Genomic DNA, 8,191 nt, shown 5'->3' on the forward strand with positions numbered 1-8,191 from the left:
CAATGCCCCTTTTCTACTCCCGCATGATCAATGGTGAGAAAAGAAAACATTTCTTTAAGAGGAAAATTCACTTCCTTCTCCCCACAGGGGCATAATCTGACCCATGACTCAGACAAGAAAATGATGAGTCCAGAGTGAGTGACAACCCAGAGTGAGTTTCCCAAAGCTGTTTAGTCTTAACTAACACTTCATGCAGAACATTCTTAGTTCAATGCAGGTTGAACTTGAAAGTACAGCCAAAGCTTTGTCATGGTCTCTCCTGCCATGTGAAGTGGAAACAAACAGACTATAGTCCCTCCTTCCGTGGCCTCGTTTCAGATTTTAACCTGGGTTTTAATCTCCTGTCAATTTAGACATGAAGATACTAACATCCTCTAAGAACAAATAATTGTCAGACATGGAATATTCAAATTCAAGAATAAGAAATAAAAAATAGGTCTACAGGGCATGGTTTTAAAGATGGACCCAAATTATATTCCTAAATATCTATTTGGGATAAGAAAAACCAGTGTTTTTCCTACTTTCACTCTCATTCTCATATCACTTCTGACACCAGATGTATGGGGACGGTTTCCCCCATATAGTAAGCAATTCTCCAAAGAACACCAGCTGGGTGTCCTACAATTTAAGTCAATTCTGACACTACCTACCTGGAGACAGCATCAGATCCCACAGGTTAAGGGCTCAGTCCCACAAGTCTACCCCACTTCAAATGCCAATTGCAAACTCCAGGTTGTGACCTGTGCTTCTAACCAACTGTCTGTAAATCAGAGTTCCCATGATCTCCTCCTCAGGTTTGATTATTTTTCTGGATGACTCACAGAACTCAAGGAAACACTTAACACTTACCAGTTATCATAAAGGATATTACAAGGGATACAGAGAACAGCCAGATGGAAGAGGTGCGCAGAGCAAGGCATATGGGAAGCGGTGCAGACAGAGTCCACGTCCTCAACAGGCATGCTGCGCTCCATGTATTCAACAATCTAAAACCAGTTCTTTGGCATTTTTACAGAAGCCTCATTATGTAGGCATGATTGATTATAATCCCTGGCCATTGGTAATCAATTCAACCTTCCGCCCCTTGCCCCGTCCCCTTCCTGGAGGTTGGTGGGGTAGTCCCAATCATCTAATCACACCGTGGTCTTTCTAGTGACCAGCCCACATCCTGAAGCTATGTAGGGACTGCTAGCCACAGTCATCTCATTAGCATACAAAAGACACTCTTGTTATTACGGATGTTCCAGGGGTTTTAGGAGTTGTGTGCCAGGAACCAAGAACAGAGACCAAATACATCTTTCTTATTATAACACAGTATCACAATACCATTTGATATCTTAATCCAGAGTATCGCCATTCAGGTCATTGTGTAAATAAAGGAATCTATTCAAAAGTTTTTTCAAAACATCTGCCCCAAAGTAAGTTAAAATTTTCACTTCCAGGCCAGGCGTGGTCACTCACGCCTGTAATCCCAGCACTTTGGGAGGCCGAGGCGGATGGATCACTTGAGGTCAGGAGTTTGAGACCAGCATGGCCAACAGAGTGAAACCCCATCTCTACTAAAAATACAAAAATTAACCAGGAATGGTGGTGCACGCCTGTAATCCCAGCTACTCAGGAGGCTGAGGCAGGAGAATCACTTGAACCCGGAGGCAGAGCTTGCAGTGAGCTGAGACTGTGCCACTGCACTCCAGCCTGGGCCACAGAGCAAGACTCCATCTCAAAAACAAAACAAACAAACAAACAAAAAAAAAATTCATTTCCAAAAACAGATATTAGTAGCATTTTTAAAGTGACATTTCACTATCTAAAGAACTAAAACCATTAGTCTCATTATATCCATCTTTTCAGCATCTGGAGCATTGACAAGCATGTCTATAGTGGAAACCTTGTCCTTTTGTCACATATACAGAGGACACCTGATTCACTGATTAGTGTTATGTGACAGGGTGACAATGAATGTAAATAGACTAAACCATCACATTGTCCTTTCCAAGTCCATTTTATCTTTTAAGGTTTGGCCCAGTGTTTTTTGTTGTTGTTGTTTGTTTGTTTTTAATATACTATGACTTGATTTCAGGAGAAGAAATTTTGAATACATCTCCCAAAATTATTTGATTCTTGTAGGCAGCTAGTTCTGCTCTGCCCCTGGAGTATCAGCTACTGTAGATGGTGCAGGACTATCACAAAATAGGCGGCTCAGGGTGTTCTCATATTATCAAATGGTCCTTGATGCTGTCAAGTTGGGTGGGTATTGTGCCACTGCTTTTCCCTCATCTGAGCATAGTGCCATTTATAAAAACACTCCGAAATCTCTAATCCCCACAATCACCACTCCTAACTTCTGCCTCCTCGAGCTCAACAGAGGTTTGTGCTCCTACAACTTCTCTTACAAGCGCCATAGCATGGGTCTTTCTTCCTTCCACTCTGTGAACTCGATAGTAGAGCACAGCCTTCATCCCTCAAATTTATTCTTGTTTGTTTGTTTTTTGGAGATAGAGTCTCACTCTGTCACCCATGCTGGAGTGCAGTGGCACCATCACAGTTCACTGCAGGTCACTGGGAGGATCACTTGACCTCCTAGGCTCAAGTGATTCTCCCACCTCAGCTTCCCGAGCGCATGCCACAACACCCAGCTAATTTTTGTATATTTTGTAAAGACATCACAGTTTAGCCATGTTGCCTAGCTGGTCTCAAACTCCTGGCCTCAAATGATTCCCCCACCTTGGCCTTCCGAAGGGTTGGGATTACAGGCATGAGCCACCATGCCCAGCTGCAAATTATTTTCATCTTCTCCTCAGTTATTTCCATCCGTGTTGTGGGGCCAGGGATCGCCTAACTCCAGACAGGCTGTCACTCTTTTCTCCTTTGATTTCGTGGGTAACATCACTTTTTACGCTTGAGGCTGGCTTTGAAATGTTAATATCCTGTTAAGGCTCCAGTCACATTTGTATGAAAAGGGATTTTTAGGGGTAGATCTGGAAATCTATTGCTTATATCATCATTTTCACAAGAATGTGTATTTCAAGTTTAAATATAAGTGAAAGGAGCTAGCTAGGGCTACCAGACATTTTTGCCAAGTCAGCAGACCTGTTAGAAAACCCTAAAGAAGAAACAGAAAGTAAGAAAGAAAAAAACAGAGCTCATAGAGAACCTTCAGGGATCCAGTAACAGACCAGGTTTCTCCAGTGGCTTTTATGTGAACCCCTATCTCCTGCACACACTGCTGTGCCTCTCCTTAGATTAAAGTCCTTTCTTTCTCCATTCCTCTATTGCTCCCTGCCAGGACCTTTGATCCTTTCCAGCTTCCACTGTGAGCTGGATCAATTACAGTGTGTCTCCAGTCATCACTTAGCTTATTTCACTTGACAACTGGACGTTTTCTGCTTGCTCCTCCAGATTTAATCTCCATCCTCCTCCACCCTAATCTGTACTCTGTGAGTCTTTTTTTTAAATTGACACAAATAATTGTATATGTTTATTGTGTAAAAATGATGTGTTTTGAAATACATGGACATTGTGGGATGGCTACATTGACTCATTAACCTGTGTGTTACCTCACATACTTACCATTTTTTTGTGGTGAGAACACTTAAAATCTATTCTCTTAGCAATACCCGAGAATACCTTAACTATAGTCTCCATATCGTACAATAGATTTATTGAACTTTTCTTCCTGATGAACTGAAATTTTGTGTCCTTTGACCAATATCTCCCCAACACTCTTCACCTGCAGCCCCTAACAATCACCATTCTACTGGCTGCTTCTGTGAGTTCAACAGTTTTAGATTCTACATATAAGTGAGAATCCGTGCCTGGCTTATTTCACTTAACATAATGTCCTCCAGGTTCATCCATGCTGTCACAAATAACATGTGACACTTTGTAAGTTAGTTCATGAGATATCCGTATGGTCCATCTAAATATTAATGGAAGGCAAGTGCTCCCCTACTGTTGAACTTCACTTCTGAAGGCAGCTATCAGAAAAATAAAGGAGGAAAATATTATAATGTATCTAACTATGACTTGTGTTATTGAGAAATTAATGTGCATATTGAAGCTCTCAATCTCAACATTGCCAAACGTCATTCAAACACAGGATGTGTTTATGATGGAGCATCTTAAAGCATCCTGGGAAAATTACAGTGATGACTCCCAACTTTCCATTAGCTAAGAATGTAAAGAGTTGCAAATATGTGTCCAATCATAAAGATACTTGAAACGAACGTGTTGAGCTCTAAACAAGAAAAGTAATTTTGGACAAAAAAATATTATTAAATGCTGAGAGAAGTTCATCTATTTTAAGAACTGAATTTAGGAAAAACAAGCCCCTCTGCTGTTTGCTGGCTGGATTGGGCTAAGGGCGGACCTGGTTTTTGTAACTCTCCCCACCCTTCTTGGGATGTGTTCAGCCCAGTGGGCAGCCTTGTTCTGGAATATCCAGTTAAGCTGGATTGCTGGGGGGTGGAGCTACAGTTGCACTTTTTCAACTTAAGAACAGGATGCATCAACACAATCCCTGATTTTCCTTAATTTTTCCAGGGCCTTGATCTTCTTTCAGGATCCACAGAAAACTACCACTGGCACATGGGGGAGTTGATGGTGATAAATTCCAAGGGTAAGTGGGAAGAAAAAGTATCAAGATCCACTGGAGAAGTCAGTTATTGTTAGGTCAGGCAACATCAACACAATAGACATTTGTTCCATTGAGAAAAAAGACCTCTGTTGAACTGATGGAGCTGTCAGCATAAGTCATGCTCTTTGGGCATGTCGTAAAAGGACCTGACCTTCAGAGAGTAGGTTGGAGTATCAGGATCCTCACTCCTACCATCAGTGGAATGTCATGGCAGAATTTCGTTCCCCGTGTGGTTTCCCCAAATGTACACTGATTATTAACTTTTAAATTCGTAGCTTAGGAACTATAAGAGGATCTAGCTCTGAATTGAAAATAATGAAATTCTGCTGGCTAGCCAACCTTCAGCTGTTCCACATTCAACAGGTTTCTATTGGGTATCTACACAGGCAAACACCAGAGGCTCAACAGTTAATAAGACAGTCATGATTCCTGTGCTATGGATCTTGTGATCTAGTTGCTCTCCTGTTAGGAATATCACCAGATCAAGAATCAATCAACTATTCTCAATTGACTGAGCTGGAAGGAACTGCCCAATCCCCTTCATTTATCAATTTAAAAATAACTCTGAAAAGATTATATCTGTGTATATAGCGTTCAAAACTAATTAAAAGAGAGGACTAGAACCCAGGTCTACTGACTCCCAGACCTTCCCTGTTTGTTGATACTCTACCCTCCTTTCTACCCACTCCCAAAAAAAGCCTAATTTCCCATGTAGAGTCCTTACACTGGTAAATGTCTGCTGACACATGCAGGAGTCAATGATTATTGACTCTGGCAAAAAGCAATATGTTTTTTAGTATATTTGCCAACTACTAAAACACAGTGGTGACATAAATTTGCTTTTCATGAAACTTTCTCTATTTCTAAAACCAAAGTCCAACAGAAAGCTGGACTCATGGAAAGTATTTAACATAAAATTGTATTTGATGGACAGACTTAAAGGGCAAATATTAAATAACAGCTTTAATCTCTATTCTTTTATATATGTCAAGAAAGCCTCATCAAATTTTACCTTTCATATGCATGAAATATTCCTTTAAATTGACTTATCAGATTACTAAAAGAACTTTTGTACTAGAGATTTTTTTAAATGTGCTAGGCTAAGACAACATTGTGAAATATATTTAGGAGTAGGAAGACAGGCTGAACTTCCCTGTTTTTTTCCTTCTTCTCCCTTCAGGGATCCAATGAACTCAATGCCCTTTAGTCAATGTACCAGTTAGAGCAGTTGAATTCATGAGAAAATCGTCAAGTAGTCAATATTCTAGTTGTCTCAAAAGGATTCCTTTTTTAAAAAAAAGAAGACCCAAGGAAAACACTATCAATAGAAAACACTGAATGCTCATAAGGAATTTAGGCAACACCAGGAAAGTGTGTTTTGGGTGAGGGGAAGGGTGAAGGGGGAGAAGTAGAGAGATGGGAGGGTTGGAGGGAAAGAGAAGTGGAAAGATGGGAGGATGGAGGGAGAGAGAAGTAGAGAGATGGGAGGGGTGGAGGGAGAGAGAAGTGGAGAGATGAGAGGGTGGAGGGAGAGAGAAATGGAGAGATGAAAGGGTAGAGGGAGACAGAAGTGGAGAGATGGAAGGGGTGGAGGGAGAGAGAAGTGGAGAGATGGAAGAGTGGAGGGAGAGAGAAGTAAGGAGATGGGAGGGTGGACGGAGAGAGAAGTGGAAAGCTGGGAGGGTAGAGGGAGAGAGAAGTGGAGAGATGAAAGGGTGGAGGGAGAGAGAAGTGGAGAGATGAAAGGGTGGAGGGAGAAAGAAGTGGAGATGGGAGGGTGGAGGGAGACAGAAGTGGAGAGATGAAAGGGTGGAGGGAGAAAGAAATGGAGAGATGGGAGGGTGGAGGGAGAGAGAAGTAAGGAGATAGGGGTGAAGGAAAAGAGAAGTGGGGAAATAGGAAGGTGGAGGGAGAGAGAAGTGAGGAGATGGGAGAGAAGGGAAAAGGAAGTTACTTTCACGTTTTCTCTCAATCCAGTGGAGAAGATGTTGATATCAGTCCTATGTCATGGATGAGGAAACTGAAGTTGACGTTTGTCACTTGCTGAAGGTCACGTGACCAGAAATGCAAAGCCCGATCTGACTCATATTCTCCTAATTATAAATGTTACGTGCTTTCTATTACCCAGGCATGGCTACTCTTTCAGTTGTGTCAGAAATGGCATATCCAATATTGTGTTTGATTCTCACAGCAACCCCAGAAAATGAATGTTACTCTAAATTTCAAAATTATGAAATTGCCTCGAAGAGGTTAGGTCATTTTGCATAAGGCCCCACAGTAAAAAGAGAGAGCATTTAGCAAATAAGTGTGGGCAAAGCTCTGCCCTTTTTGTTGTTTCAGTGTTTCCCAAACAATCCTGGGGATTTGAGGTGAAAAAAATGCCGCAGTATTCTTATCCCTTTGAAAAAGGTGATCTTTACATAAAGTTTGATGTGAAATGTCTTGAAAACAACTGGATCAACCCAGACAAACGTTCCCAACTAGAAGGTCCACTGCCATCTAGATCAGAAGTTTCTAACATAATTGGAGAAACAGTGGCGGTAGAGCTTCAGGAATATGGTAACACTTGAGGCTAAGCATTTGGTCAGAGGCGTGAAGCCTAAATCATAGCTCTGATGAAGAAAGCAGCACTCGTGTTCCCGGAGGGGTGTGCCTGCCCATCCGCAAACACTGCAAATGAATTGCACAGGAGGACTTTGCTTCCATACTTGCGTAATTTGTTCTCAGTGATCCCACTGGTGTGTCCCATCAATCCAGATGAACTGATGGACATCCATTGGTCTCTGCGTAACTTTTAAAATTGGTATAGTATCTACAGCATGTATAATTGAAACTAACCACAAAGCTTCACATCTTCGTTTCAACTGTTCCATAGCAGAATAAAGCACTTGAAAGGAAATAAGACCCTTTTCACATGTAGATTATAAGTTTCGATCCTGGTATCTGTGCTTGATTTTTATCAGTTTTGTGCAGATTTTATGTCTCGTATTTTAAATTCAAATCCCATATTGTAAAGTTTGTACAATTTATCCTGAAGCTTTGTGTTTGGCTGCACCTGAATAAGCTGCTACAAATAGAAGAAAGAATCTCATAGCCTGTATCTATCATTTAGATGTATGGAAACAAATAGGTTTTGCACACAATGAGTTTGGAGCTGAGTAAGAACAATGGAAAAAATGACATTAGCTGTGGTTGTAAAGTTTTTTGTTTGTTTTTTACTGTCTTGTGAAAGGTTTCTGAAACTCAGTAACAAAAAGCAGTTAGTGTTTTTAAAAAGTTCTGTTCTTAGAAGCCTGAACATTCTCTTCAAGAACTTATACATTTTATATTTTTATTTTAAAGATAATACTTAAAAATTAATGGAAGCTTATTTTGAATAGCCAAGTAGTGTAACCAAGTTTCAGTGTGGGCTTTTTACTCATGTTTATTTATACTAGTGGTAACAATGTTTCATTTTTAATGTGCTGACAAACATGTTTGATTGCTATTAGGTCGGCACATCCTTATGTCAAAATGACAGCAATGCTCTCACATTTGTACCTAATACCTATTAGG

General features: G+C 40.8%; 1 long non-coding RNA gene across 1 annotated transcript; it reads left to right on the forward strand.

Annotated features, from left to right (window-relative positions):
- The first annotated feature begins 3,360 nt into the window (after positions 1–3,360).
- Positions 3,361–7,827, forward strand: LOC126936242 (uncharacterized). The gene is made up of 3 exons (XR_007719404.1): positions 3,361–3,437; positions 4,543–4,618; positions 6,614–7,827. It is a non-coding gene; the product is annotated as an uncharacterized LOC126936242 (long non-coding RNA).
- Positions 7,828–8,191: the final 364 nt, after the last annotated feature.

This window comes from Macaca thibetana, chromosome 14, assembly GCF_024542745.1.
Source record: "Macaca thibetana thibetana isolate TM-01 chromosome 14, ASM2454274v1, whole genome shotgun sequence".
Taxonomy (NCBI): Eukaryota; Metazoa; Chordata; class Mammalia; order Primates; family Cercopithecidae; genus Macaca; species Macaca thibetana.